The sequence below is a fragment of the Harpia harpyja genome, chromosome 1 (genome assembly GCF_026419915.1).
Source record: "Harpia harpyja isolate bHarHar1 chromosome 1, bHarHar1 primary haplotype, whole genome shotgun sequence".
NCBI lineage: Eukaryota > Metazoa > Chordata > Aves > Accipitriformes > Accipitridae > Harpia > Harpia harpyja.
This window is the reverse complement of record NC_068940.1, coordinates 100,481,313-100,495,949: the sequence shown is the minus strand read 5'-3', so window position 1 is coordinate 100,495,949 and position 14,637 is coordinate 100,481,313. Positions and strand designations below refer to the sequence as shown.

At 41.4% G+C, this 14,637-nt stretch overlaps 1 protein-coding gene across 5 annotated transcripts in view; it reads left to right on the top strand.

Annotated features, from left to right (window-relative positions):
- Positions 1-14,637, top strand: part of DPP6 (dipeptidyl peptidase like 6) — a 577,844-nt gene that overhangs the window by 451,444 nt on the left and 111,763 nt on the right. The window lies entirely within an intron of this gene.

The window sequence follows — 14,637 nt, the reverse complement described above, 5'->3', positions numbered from 1 at the left end:
GTACAAAAGATGACATAGTCTGGAAACAGAAGTACTCAGCTTCCCTAGAGAGTCAGACTACACGAATTTCATATTCCAGTTTTGAAGTTTTTGGCTAGAATATAGATGTGTTGGCGTCTGGCTGAGAGCTGTGGTTGGCCTCTCACCAGAGCACTGTCAGAGGATCTATCCAGGGGCATTTAGTCCCTTAAATTTGGTCAGAATTGAGGCATCGCCCTTCAGTTTTGGGTCTCTTGGCAGATTCCCTCGATACAAATGCTCTCTCCAGCATCCCATCTGAAGGCAGATAGACCAGTAGTCTGTTCCCAGGATCCTGATGCTGCTTAGATACATGAACTCACAATTATACTGCAGCTACAAGCCTTTGGGTTTATAGTTTATCTTTTCAGAGAGTGTGAGGTAAGTGCAGACAAACAAGCATGCCACACAGGATTTACACGGCATTTCTAAACTTAATGAAAGCATATTGCTTTACCTAAAGCACATAGCATGAAAGGTTATGTATCATCACAAGTAATAAACTTCCATCACACAATGCCTCTTCATTTAGGTCCCTCTATCCACTGGAGGTCTTGAGGTAGGCTCAGTGTTTAACACAGACATCAATTAGCTTGAGGAGATCCTTCTTTAGCTTTGATTAGTTGCAGTTTTTTAAATCCCTCTTTCTCAGCTTTGTCTTTGGGGCGCTGCAGCTTACCTGCAGCTCCGACTCCATCACCCTGCAGCTCAGCTCACCCGTCTTGTTTCTCTAGAGTTTAGCCCATAGTTTCTACCTGCTTTTCCCTTAAAAGGTATCTTTTTTTTAATATTCTTTAAGGACTGGCTCAACTGGTCAGGAATGGGATGCCACCATACCAATAAAAAACATGTAAGCATGTGACTATACATGGTGTTTCAGAGTGACATTTCCATTGCACCAAGGGAAATACATAAGTTGTACAGCAAAATTCCTCAAATCGTTGTCAGTAAATACAAAGCTAAAATCCAGGAAGCTTATGCCAGGTTCTGTTTTAAGTATCATATTGGTGATAACTGTGCAGGAATGGTAAAAAGGGACAATACAGTTGTGCTCTGCCATTTCTGTAGAACATTGCACATGACTGGTTATAAAACATATAATTTCAGTATTTGTTATGCTTCTCCACTAAGTTGTCATTTCTATACATTATGGCTAAACAGGTAGTAGATGTTTTGGATCCTTGCAATAGCTGGCAAAACCTGCAAAATTTAAAAAAAATCTGCCTGGTTTATACACAGGGTGATCATAGGATCACCGGGTAACTCAGACTGGAAAGGCTCTTCCAAGGTCCAACCTCCTGCTCAAAGCAGGTTACTCAGAGCCTTACCCAGCTGGGTTTTGAAAACCTGCGGGGATGGAGACTGCACAGCCTTGCTGGGCAACCTGTCCCACTGCCTGGCTGTCCTCACAGGGAGAAAGCTTCTCCTTATATCCAGTGTGAACCTCCCCTTTCAGTTTATATCCACTCTCTCTCACCCATACCACCGTATTAAATGGATTACCGCATCTCTGACTTTGGAAAACACTGGGGCAGGTCCTAAAGTCCTGTTGATTTCTGCATCCATGGGCCAAGTGCCTGCCCCTGAGAGAAGGCAGGATCCTGGCCATGGCTGTGTGCTGTGTTTCCTACTGCTTTTTGTAGGCAGCTCCCACTATGCCTGTGTACAGTGGATCAGCAGCCTTCCCACTGGGCAGTCCTCAGGGGACCTCACTGTTTAACACAGGAATGATGTTTAAAGGGCAAAAGTCCTAGAGGTCAGACATTACACCACCTGCATTTTCGAGGCCCATGCCCTCTCTCGAATCCAGTTTCTTTGGTACATTAACCAGTGGGTTTAACAATAGGGAAGTACAGATTCAATGGCAAGATATAAACACACCTCTCAGCATTTTTTCCCTATAAAAATAGTAGTTACATTCAGGTATTCCTCAAGGAACAGCACACTTGTTCATAAAAAAAAACCCCAACAAAACAAAAAAACCAAAAAACAAAACAAAAAACCTAAACAAACAAACCCCAGAAAAAACAAAACAGCAACAACCAAAAAAATCCCCAAACAACAACAAAAAAAGCTGAAATAACTTTCTTTGGCTTCTACCTAGCATCAGAGAAACAATACTTTGTACAAAAAAAATCTGTACTAGAGATATATATGTTTTAAAATCTGTGAGCCCTGGAGCTTGTGAAGCCTGCTTCCCTACAGCTTGTCTCTTGTCATTGACTCACCACAAAAAATGATGAGCTCGAGATGAAAAGTTGTTTCCATGTACAGTTGGAACGTGGGAATTAGGAAATTTCTCACCATCATCCATGTAAAAGCTCTGGTGTCCCAGTGTGACACACTCTAGACTTCTTCAGTCTTTTTCCTTCCCTGCCTCAATCTGGTCTTTGTTTTTTCTCCTTTTCTCCTTTTCTTTTCTCCTTTTCTTTTCTCCTTTTCTTTTCTCTTCTCTTCTCTTCTTTTTCAGGAACTTACTGGATTTATTTAATTTTTGAAAACTCCATCTTTCTGGCAATATATCTGAAATTAGCTTGTGGGATGAAAGAGTGTTGAGCAACAGGATGAACACACATAAGCTTTGTATCTGCAGTAAACCCTGGCTAAGAGCAAAAGCATTTGACTGACAGCACAGTTCTATTCCAGACAAAACAAAGGTGGAAAAAATAGAAGTATCATGAATAGTATGTATTAGAAATGCTAAAAATTAACAGTACAGTGGTCCAGGCAGTTTGCTACTACTCTATGATCTTTCTTCATCCCTGACAACCATCTTCTTGTTCCCCCGAGCTTCAACTATATTGCACACTCAGCTGTGTTGCACTTTGCTCTCTGTGTTTGGTTGAGCTGCGGTGCAGGCAGTTGGAGGGTTGGATGTGTCAGAGGAGAAGTATCCAGTATAAGGGGAAGATTTGGAAAGTGAGAGGGTGCCAGAAGGCAGGCAGATGTGTCAGGCGTTGGTGTCCCTACAGCATGATATAGTGATGGATCAGGCCACCACTGGCAGAAGGAGGGTTGGAAGGATTGCTGCATTTCGTGTTGGTACAGGTATGGTTTACAAAGTGGTTTAGGCTGTAGGTACATATACAGGCATTGCAAACCATATCGTACAGTAACAATCACATTGATCTTTCAGGTGATCATAGTGCATGTGAGCGGTGGAAAGGGTGGCACGTTACCATTTCCCTGGAACATGGGCATTTATGGTTCCTTTGGAGTTCTGTGTACATTTTAGGGTGGTGCATGAAGAGAACAGACAGGTGTAGCAGGTGAACATGATGTAACAGGTAATGAAAAACATCACCTGAAAGGAAAGCCTCTGTTGGATGAAGGGGTAAAAATCTCTTCATCGCATAGTGCATGTTTAACACAGGAATATTGCTCTAATGGATGTGTGTCGATGAAGATTGTTGAGGGCAGGACCAAGCACACTGACACAGCACAAGGTTCAGTTCAGTTTGATATTCCAGTCCTTTGGTGATGAAAAAATTTGCAACCCACAGGCAGCATCCTTACCCTCCACCTGACGATAACACGAGTGACAAAAGCCTTTGGCACTGAGCAACAACCCCTTTGCCATTTCTACAAACTGTTTTCATGCATTAGTCCTCTTCTGCAAGTAGGCACCAGCTTTACACCCCATCGGTGCGTGCCAGTGGCACCTCGGCATACCTCCAAATCAGCAGCCGAGGCAGTGACTGCTGGTGAACAAACTCACTCCCCTCCACGATATCCCTCCTGCTCATTAGACACTCATTCCTGGAAACAGGCTGTGACAGTATGACTTTCCCTGGGCTCTCTCTGCCCTGTTCCTCATCCTCGGCTATGATCTGCCTCATCAGGAAGGCCAGACAGTTTAGGCTTCATACCTATGCATGCCCTTGCTACACCCCTGCTGAGACTAACTAATAAGGAAGCCAATTAATCTAATCTGTGGCATCACTTTTTAAATAACATGACATTAATGTGCCAGCATAAATTGCTTTTTAAAGGGAATTTTCTAATTATTTTTGCCGTGTTCTGCAGACTGCCCAGATTCAGGCTGTGTCTGAAGTCAAAAGGGGCTCATACCACCGTTTTCCAGATTTCGTTCCGAGCTCTCCGTAAGTTTGACGCGCCAATTCAGGCATGTCCTTAGCACATACATTCACAAATGGTATTTTATACAGGCTGCCGGACTGCAATATTTTTCCATGAGAGCTGTTGTGGAAGTAAACTCCCCACACAAGGAGTAGCAGCTCAATTTGGCTCTCTATAGGACAACTAATATATGCCAATGACATAGATACAAAGGATCTTATTTAAAAATTAAAATAAGCCCAAGGTAGAAGAAAGAGTATAAATATCCCTTCAGGGATATCTACTGCACAGATTCAATTTCTCCTTTTTTTGTTATTTCAGCCTTCTCACGGCCTTGGTAAACCAGGGGTAGAAACCCCTACCGTTTTTGCCACATTTGCCTTCTGTTTTCAGTGGCCCATAATTTTCAGTTTTCACAGGGGGAGCCGGCTAAGATCAGCAGGTCTAATTTTCCTGGGTTGAGGTGTGTAGGGAGGTTATGTTCAGTTCAGCTTTCCTGCATGTCACCCATTTTTCTCCTGCTGTGCACCCAAAACCGAGCTGCTGGCGCCGGGTGCCATCTAGTGGAACAAGCCTCCTCGCTTGCTGGCCATGGGCTCTGGTACGAACATCTCCGTACTGTCCCACCTGCTTTCTTCTGAACGCTGCTGCTTTTCAGATATCTCTGCCGATAACTGCTGACCGCTGTCTGCATTAGAAATATTTTTGCAGAGCTCCTCTTATAACCCCACAGTTGCACTTGCCGCATTGTAATTGGCAGCTGGTTGTAATTTATAGGTACTGCGATAGCATCTGCAGGTCTAGATGTGGAACGGGGAGTTCTCGTGCAAGGTGCTGGGAAAAAGTGGAACACAAATACCGCATACAGTTATTTCCTAATATTATTTTTCCTAACTTTGGAAAATAAAAATTTAGCAATACAATGTAGGCAACAACCTACTTATGAAATCCAGCCACTGAAAATTGTTTTATTCTTTTGTGGGTTTAATAATGTTGCTCCTACTGAGTCCAGTATGGGTGATCTTAGTCATTCACATCCTTAGCTGAAATAAGGGAAAAACCTTAGTTTGTTCAGGGATTTCATGGTCAGGCCATGACTGACCAGAGTGTTCCCCTAACCTTGTTGCAGGATTTCCCTCACCAGTGTTAAGGTCATTTCACACCAGTGCGTGCTGCTGGACCACTGGTTTGATCTGGCACTGCAAGTCCTAAGCAAGAGCTAATTTTGGATTGATACCCAAGGGGGTGCCTCTGTCTTTAACTTCTTGCTGTGGCCAGCAGGAATGTTACACTATTTTACAGTTTGGTGTTGTGTTTGCATTCCCCAAAATAAAGCCCAGCCTAAAACATACATTTCCTCAGACCTCCTAGTGCTCATCCAGTTCTGCGTGAACCATTTCGCTCCGAGCACAGCTAAGTGGCAGGGATTAGTGCTGACCCCCTCGTACGAGCTCTCGGCATGGTGGTAGGACATCCAGCTGTCATGTCAATGGGAGCTTCCAAATACGCTTATAGGGATCAGTGAGAAAATCAGCAGTGACTCCCATTCCTCATTGATTTTGTGTACGGGAAGGAGGGAATTGTACACAGTTACTCCTAAGCAGAATCCATATTTCTTCCCAAGTTTAGATGGTGTAGTCAGAGGAACATGGTAAGTAGATCACAGGAGCAAGTGCGGAGCTGAGTTCAGCTCTTCCTGCCTACGCTGCCGAGGGTCTGCAAAATACTGCATTCATCCCGCATACTGAACTCCCAGTAACTTCAAGAGAACTCCCATGAGTGGAGTGAGTGCAAAAAATGCATTGGAGAGCCACAGAAGTGATAACAGGAGGAGGAACTGAGCCCGTGCTTCACTGTGAGTAAATTTTCAGTAATGTTTGTAGATCTCTCTGCAGAGCTCTCACTAATGTTCCTGTCTCCTTCTTTTATACATGCTACTGGCAGGAAAGAGGTTAAAGTTAATTAAGGAAAACTTAATCAGATTTGTACATACCCTATTGTATAATATTTTGAAAAACAACAAGGTTTTCCTTGCACATGCTCCCATTTCCATGTTCACAGTAAAAGGAAAATGTGTTTCATTATTTAAAATCACAGTTAAAAAAACTTCAGGGAACTGGCTCTGCTTGCAGACATCTGTCCATTTGACCAAGACTCTTCTATTTTATTTTGTTCTGGCCTGTTATGCCCCTTCTCTGTAGCATTAAAGAAACTTTCCGTGCCTCAGTGTCCCTATCTGCAAAGCAAGGAGAAAAATATTGCTTACCCAACAGAGGCGATATGTGATGATTACTGTAGATAGTGCTGCACAATTTCACTCTTTAACATTTATGAACTTGTACTAAAGCCCACATTTTATTTTAAAAGGGAAAAGTACTGTAATTAATAGAGTCTGTTTTCAGCTAATTAAGTTTTACTTAGAGGAGCTGAATATTTCCCCCCAGCAATGAAATATAGAGGTTGAAATAAACCCTTATAAAAAGGTATGTAAAACCAAATAAATATGCAAAATTTGTTAAATAGGTAGAAAAATGTATTCTGTAGTTCATGAAGAATCTGCCATTGTTACTTCTTCTCTCTCCTCCCTCTTTCCCAATTGTCATTGCATAGTTTTTAACATCTTTTTGAGATAGTTTATCTAGTTAATTGACCCCTCTGCTGCATAGTGTGGTGGCTTTTATGCCAGACTATAAATAACAACATCCTCATGATGTGATAAGCTTTTTCAATTGTATTTTGACAACAAAAGACTGGCCCTAGAAATAGTTATACTTGATAGCTTGATTGGGGACCCTGAAATTAAATCCTCTGAAGTGGATAGGAATCTTTCAGTTGAGTTTACTGGCATTTGGCTCAAGCCCTGATGGAGCTGTTGGGCTGCTTGCTTTTTATAATCATCTGAATTAAACACTCTGTAAATCACTGGAACAGTGGTTAAATCACATACCGGCTTATTGCTTGCGAATACATTTTGTACCTCTTTAAAAGGAAAGAGCCAGCATTTTATTAAGCAAAGCCATTATCTGAGCATCACTCACTTCCAAGCATTGGCAGGTTGAAAGCAGCTCAGCCTTAGTAGGCAGTTCAGGCAGGACTCTTGGCTGTGCCGGTGGGAGGAAATCTGCTTCAGCAGCTCAGCACCATATCATTTCCCCAGGGGATTTGCCATTTGCTTGCCCATGTTGGTCACTGCATAGCATTTTTTATGATGTGAAATGTTCCTTTTCTGTGTAGGCAAAGCAATTCTTACCACATGCTTCTCTCTTCCAGAATCAGTTGTGATGTGGGTGGACACCTTAGAAACCATGTAAAGCAATAATAATAACGAATAGTCCCCTGATGGGAGGATTTGATATTAAGAATGAGAGTAAAGACTGCTGAGACAAAAAAAAAAAAAAAAAAGATCGTGGGTAATTAATAGTTAGATGTTAGCAGTTTAGCAGAGAAAATCCCAGCAACCAACCTCCTTATGTTACAGAAAAGGTCAATAGCTTATGGCTCATCAGGAAAAACAAGGGAAGAAGAAAGGTTTGAAGCAAATTCTCCTGTAGTGTTTGTCTGAGGCAGCATCCCCTGAAATGGAGGCAGGGCTCGTATTAAATTCTATTCTTGAATAAAATGTGCTTTGCTGGTGCGAAACTTACCTGGATTTGGAAATATTCGCACGTCTCAGTGCGAATGAACCTTCTCTGGTCCCCAGGCTGTGGTCAGCCTCCAAACCGTAGGCACTGCCGCAGGGTACAGGCACATCCCAGTGCTGACGAGCGCCAAAACTTGGCACATCAGTGTGGGTTTTCCTCCTTGTTCATACTCAACAAGGTTGAGTTAGTACATAGAGTTTTGACAGAAAAGGGAGATAAAGGTGGATGAAAGAGAATGTATAAAATGATGGCGCATAGCACCAAATAAGCAACTAACCGCAGCCCGTACAATTGCTGTTTCCGTGCATCACCTTCCAAGAAATAAAATTGTTCTGTAGGTGGATTTTCGTAGTGGGGATTGGGATTTTTTTGTTTGTATTTTTGTCCTGATGTTCAAGGTTCTGGGCGGGGTTTCCACTAAAATAGGAACAAGAAACATGCATTTCTCCAGCGGGCCATTTTTGCTCCGCTGCTGTCGGGCTGTGGAGACACCCTGAAGCCTGGGCCTTATTTGTTGCTTTGGTTGGGTGATGATAAACTCTTTCAGCCTACTTAGACTCTCAGTGTGATGTTGTTTGATTACGCAGCACAAAGAATGTGAACTTCATGTTACAAAACACAGACTTTTTTTTTTTTTTTGTGGGGACCTGAAAAAAAGCCAGTTTTGAGGACCCAAACCTGCAACATTATGGGCATTTCCTCACTGCCGTGGGGTTTAATGGGGCCTGGGCTCAGGTTATATAGTGAGGGCTATACAGGGACCTGTGCCCAGTCACTGAGGACTATGTGTGATCTGTGCCCCACCTCTGAGGAATATATAGCGGTCTGTGCCGTAGCACTTGTGTGTCTCAGCGGTGTCCTGGGGCTCCCTTTTGTCCTTGCTACCCAGTTCTGTGGCCACTTCACAGATAAGCACTAACCAAATTTAATAGGCTGAAAATCTCTTATTATGCCAAAATAAGCTTCCTGCCCCCTTGGGGAGCTCAGAACATACAGGGAAGAAGGGAATGGGGAAATTTAGGAAATGCAAGAAAGGACCTTTGGGTGGAGAAAGGATGCTACAGCCAGGGCTTTCCTTGATACAGTAGCCACTGAGAAAGTCTCTTTATGGCAAAGATAGCCCAGGCTGATAGCCCAGACTTAACCCTCCATTTATTGAATGCTCCACTACAAATTTGAGGAGCTGAGACAGGAATAGAAAAGGTTGCTTTCCCATGTCACACATGAGAAGGAGATAGAGGAATGAAAGGACCTTCCGTATGCAGAGCTGTGAAGGCAAAAGTTACACCCCATTTCAAATGCGAGCATTTCCTCTTGTGTGTGTACTTGAGGCTTATACCTCTCTGTTATGGGGCAAAACTGTAGGGATGGAGTGATATTTTAGTCCTTTAAATAAGGTGAGTATTTTACAATCCACTTTTAAACTGTATCTGATATCAGGCTAATTGTGGTATTGCTTAAAAGCAATCATGTCACTGTTGATAAGAAATGGAAATAATGGCTCTACTAAGTGTAGGCCTTGTTTATTTATATATATTTTATATATTTTATGTATGTATTATATGCCACATATGTCATGATGACATGGTCTGTGTGGGGAGAGGCTGTTTAGAAGAGTATTGTGTTTCAATATTCCTGAGAACCTATGCACAAACCTCCAAGATCTCCTTATCCTGTTGACATGAGAAGAAATAAGATTTGCTCAGAGACTCTTAGTTTTCAAAAAGATTCAGAGAATACTGAGTCATTCTGGTTTTGTCTAAAACCCAGTAACACAAACCGTTAGATTAGTTTAGAGCACAAGCCCACGAATCAATCTCTTGCCCCAATTAAAAGTGTGACCTAGCATCCAGTGAAGTTGTATTGTAACAAGGCTCTTCTGGTGGTAGTAGATCACAGCTGTATCTCATTTTATGTACTAATAATCCCATATTGCTCTCTGCAGGCATCACATCATGGTGCTGTGTTTTTATTAGGGTTTGGAAGTCAGACAAGGTCAGCTGGATGGAAAATGTTAAGGTTTCATCACAAACATCCTTTCCTGGAGACTGGCAGAGTCGCTCTGAAGAACCATGTACATTCATCCCTGGTTCATTGTCGTTGAGATCTTCCCAGTTCATTCTTAAACAACTCAGTGCTTACTGGGTTGTTTCTCTTCAACCTGTATTTTTTTGCCCGTATTTTGGATAACTGATCTTTTGATAGCTGTAATTCTGACTAGCCTTCTTGATAGCATTCAGATATTTAGATCTTTGGTTTTCCATGCCTCTGTTGTAGATAAATAGACTTGAAACCCTGATAAATCCAGTGCCTTACCTCATGCCTTGAGTAGCTCTGAGATCAGAGCTGACTGAGAAACCTCTATGAAGTAAGAGAAAATTACATGAGTAAGAGAAAATTACTTTTAGGTGGTTGTGTTTATCACCTGAATGCTATCACGTCTCATTGTCTCTTTAGGGGACAAACTACGACTCCAGGAACAAAAGTTCTTTTAAAAAATGCAGTAAAAATTCACTCTGTCATCTATGATTTAGAGGGGTCACATAAGAAACATGATAATGTCATCATTTTAAAAGTAATGCTACCAGTATCTAAGGGCCATTTCCACTGTTTGCTTACTCAGGGAAACCTAGAGATTTTGATCAATGGCTTGCAGTCCTCCAGCCTGCATTACCGTGACTCCTAGCCATGTACCAGTCTCCGATGCATTTTTAAATCAGTTTTTGTAGACCTTCACTAGAAAAGCAAGCCTGTGCCATCATTTTACATAATTCCCAATGGAAGTTGGTGGCTCCTTTTCTGACAAGTGATTGATTTTCAAGTGGTATTAGTATTGTGCAAGATTTTGCAGGCCCAGTAGCAAATATTATATTGATGGATGCTCTACAGACACAAGGCAGGCTATAATCAAAAAGACCTCTGAGCTCATATTGTTGGCTTGAATCTGACTGGATTGCCAAATTAGGGGCAAATGTTTCAGATTCCTTTGCTTTTTGTCTTTTATGCTCTAAATCCCTAGAATTCATTCATCTTGGAAAAAATGGTTGGTGAGCTAAGTTGTTTTTAAGAACAGCTGAATGATCTGATGTGTATCTGTAGTTGAAATTAATAAGTTCAAATTGCTTTCATTACCTCCTTCTACTTTTGTTCACTGAAAAGTGCTGTAAGGAAAATATGTGTATGTGTGCGTATGTGCATTAAATATTTAATAGCGGACGAGCCTAGATGAATGGAAGAGCCTTCCCCATCTATTTAAGCACTTTTATTAGAATTCCAGGAGGATTCCTTTAGTTGCATCTTCTGACAGTCTGATTTCTTGATTATCTGTTCTGGCAAGTCTTTGATTCCCGTTTGTATTATATTTTATTCTATCTCACTGCAAGTCTCTGCAGGGCTGTGTATCTCCTGGGAAGCAATTTTCTTAATGGCACCTGTCTCCTCTTCCCCTTGGTCAATACTGAAGTAAACAAGTCATTTAACTGTTTAAGAATGCATTTTTGCTTCTCAAGAAATGGCATTCCTGCTTCTTGGAAATCTTTCCCTCTTTCTCCAAGTCCTTATCTATGGTTCTTTGTACATTTATGAACACATATGTTTTACATGCTTTTATTTCTTTTTGCAAATTTTCTCCAGTGCACTTTTTTCTCATCATGCATCAAAACCTCTTAAATATTATGAAGGTTCCAATTCTTCATAACCCTTCCAGGCTGCTTCTTTACATGGTGGTTTATATCTCTTTTTTCTTTCCTTCTTTCTAAGGAAGAACAAATCTAAGCTGCTGTCTGATTTTATGCTATTAGAAGTAGACATGAAGACACCAAGTTCTGGTGCTGAGACAGATAGTTTAGATAGATAGATAGTTTTTATAGTCAACCACAAAAAAGGCTTAAAGTACTGCGAGCTCATGTGCTTAGTGCTGTTGTCTTTCAAAATATTCAGTACTGGCTTGATGCAAATAACAAGAGGGGATGTTTCTGCCTTCCCCACACTTTTTTTTAACTATCTTTATTTCTTCAACTTCTTTCCATACACTACTGAAATCTTAATATACTTTCTATATTTTCCAAAATTATGGCATACTCAAGCAAGAGGGTTCAAAGTTTTTCTTAAGAACTCACTCCAGCTCATATACATAGTTTTGGTTATTTGTTTAGAAGATGGACAAGTCAGAGCAGCCTTTGGTGCAAATTGTTGCTTTTTTTCTCACATTAGCAGCATGTGCAAAGAATTTCCATACAAATCCTATTGTTCTGTATTTAAAATCTAAATTAAAAGTTATTTTTACAGACCCTAGAAAAACAGCCTATACCATACCACAGATTTCAGCTGATTTTTTCAGTTCCAGACTTTTTCAGTCTAGCATTGTAAAATATTCTTCTTGAAGTAAAAGGAGCCTCTCCCTCAATTACAGTGGAAAATTTCTATTGTTTTTTAAGTTGCTTTGAAGAACTCAATATAGAACTGTTTGTCATGTTTGTGCTCAGGGGGAAACTCAGTGCTATGAAGTCTCTGAGGGAAACTGGTCGTCTTTAGAATAGGAGAAAGTATCAGAAGAGGTAACACATAGGTGTAAAAATTTCAGCAAAAACAATACAACCTCTTTAAAACTAGTTCCTCATTATTCACAGTATTTTTAATGTCAATACCAGGCAACCTGATATGATTGATTAGTTTGTTTTATTCTACATATATGTTCTGAGCTAAATTACAAGGAAAAATGACTTGGCAGACAGCACGCTAATTGCACTCAGGAATTTTCCTTATTCAGAAATTTTGAGGGCAGACTTTTTGGCAGAAATCTTCATCTGAATGAGCAGATTTCACAATTTACTACTTCAGTAATGTTTTTGAACATTGTGCTGAAATCACGCCCATGTGTGGAGCAATTTAGCAGCCTCTGGTCCAGACAATGTCGTCTTAACGTGGAAGAGTTTATATAGCACCTGCTCCATCTTCTGTCTGGCCTAAACCAACATTATTATTCCCTTCTTTCCTGGGCTTTAAAATCAATCATTTTAAGAGACGAGAGAAATAACGGCAACCCTTCAATAAGGCCTTGCCATTTCCTTTTTTGGAAATGAGGATTAAGGTTTTTTTCCATAAGGAAATGGTGAAAATTATGTGAGGATGCAGTGAACCTAGTTCTTCATGCAAACCAATGACAGGAGAGATACAGACTGCTTTCAGAATAGCCCATTTCCAAGCCAGCATCCTGCACAAATGAGCTCACAAGGGGAAGGCTCAGCTCCAAACAAGCCCTAATTATGAGGGTCTGTGAGGAGCACTGGCTCTTTGGAGAGGCTGAGAGGACCTGTAATATTGATTGAGTCAAGAAAAAATACAGAGGAATTTTAAGCAGGCTGTTTTGGAGGAGTAGCTACGGAGGACTATAGCTTATCAGCAATAACATACCTCCCAGAAGGAGTTGACCGGCATGAGGTCCCATTTATGCAGTACTTGGAAAATGGATGAGTGCTCCTGGGTTATAGGTGTGCATTTGGTCTGACTCCCTTAAGGGATTTTTACCAAGGAGAGCTAAAGGTCCAGAATAGTATGAGATAATGGGAAATGTGTTTGATAGCTGTTCTCCAAACGGGTTTTTCAGTTTGAGGATTACTAAGAGCTCCTGGGGAGAGTGGTAGAGGGTTGTGGCCATCCCACCTGGAGCAGCTGTGTAGACAACTCCTCCTGCTCTCTCCACAGGTGATATAATGGGTTTGTAAAGGTATTGCTTGTGGCTGCCAGGGAGGGAGTCCACGTATATTCCACCGCAGACCATGCACCCAACGTAGCCCAAGTAAGTGTCTGGGAATCTGGTCTTTCATGGTAGGGTTCACAAGTAGGTGAACTCCATTTTCATGCCACCTTTAGTCTCCCCTCACCACTGCTAATACAGCCCATCTGCAGACCATTCCTGCAGTTTCTTTGAAGCCTGCTAGATCAGGCTTGGCAAAGAGGGATGTCTTCTCAATCCCCTTGCACACGATGCTGAAGTTTCCTGCAGGTGAGGCAGTGAATGTTGCTACTCTAGGGAAGAGGATTCTCTTCAGAAGAAATGAGGAACAAGCCAAAATCTACCAAGAGGAAAATGTCCATCTCTCAGAAGTGTTTGTGGGGGGAAACTAGGCTCTTAGACTGCTTTCATAGCCTGTGGTAGAAAAGAATAACCCACAGCATGAGGATGGATCCCTGGCTACCACCTACCTTCAGTGGGCTACATCACAACCTGGACGTGCATGCTGTTACATGCTGAATATAGAGGAAGTTTTTGGTAACTAGGTTCGTAAATCAGGCATCTCCAGACAATACACAGTTCCATCAGTCAGTCTTTCTATCTGCATATTTATCAAAAGGTTTCAAAGCAAATGAACAAGATTTGCTACAAAAGGATTTTCCCAGCCATTCTGAACAACTTAAGAAGGAACTCAGGAGATGCAATTCTATTTTAGCTCAGCCATACCAGAGAAAGGGAAGATGACTTTGCTTTTTTGTCTGCAGCAGAGCTCTTTGTTGGTAGGTTGAATGGAGTGCTTTTCCTTCTGCCTTATCAGCTACTAAAGCTGGTTTATGCAGCATTTCTCATTGTGTAAGAGTTTTCTTCTTCTAAAAGATGATGCAGTGAGCAGAACCGACAGGACTTGTCTGGGCTCTGGTCTGAGTTAATGGCTGTAATTGGTATGTCTGTCCCTTCGCTCCACCTGTGCTATCTGAAGCATTACAGGTTTGAATTCTTACCATTTGTATAATCTGTTTGTTTAGGGATATTTCCCCCACCATTTTTAGTATCTTGCTCCTCTTCTCACCATGGGTAAAAAAGCCCAAGAACTAGATAGTTCATTTGACAAATAGTGAAGTACTTTTTTTTTCTCCCATAAGAGGTTTTGATTTGATTTGCTGT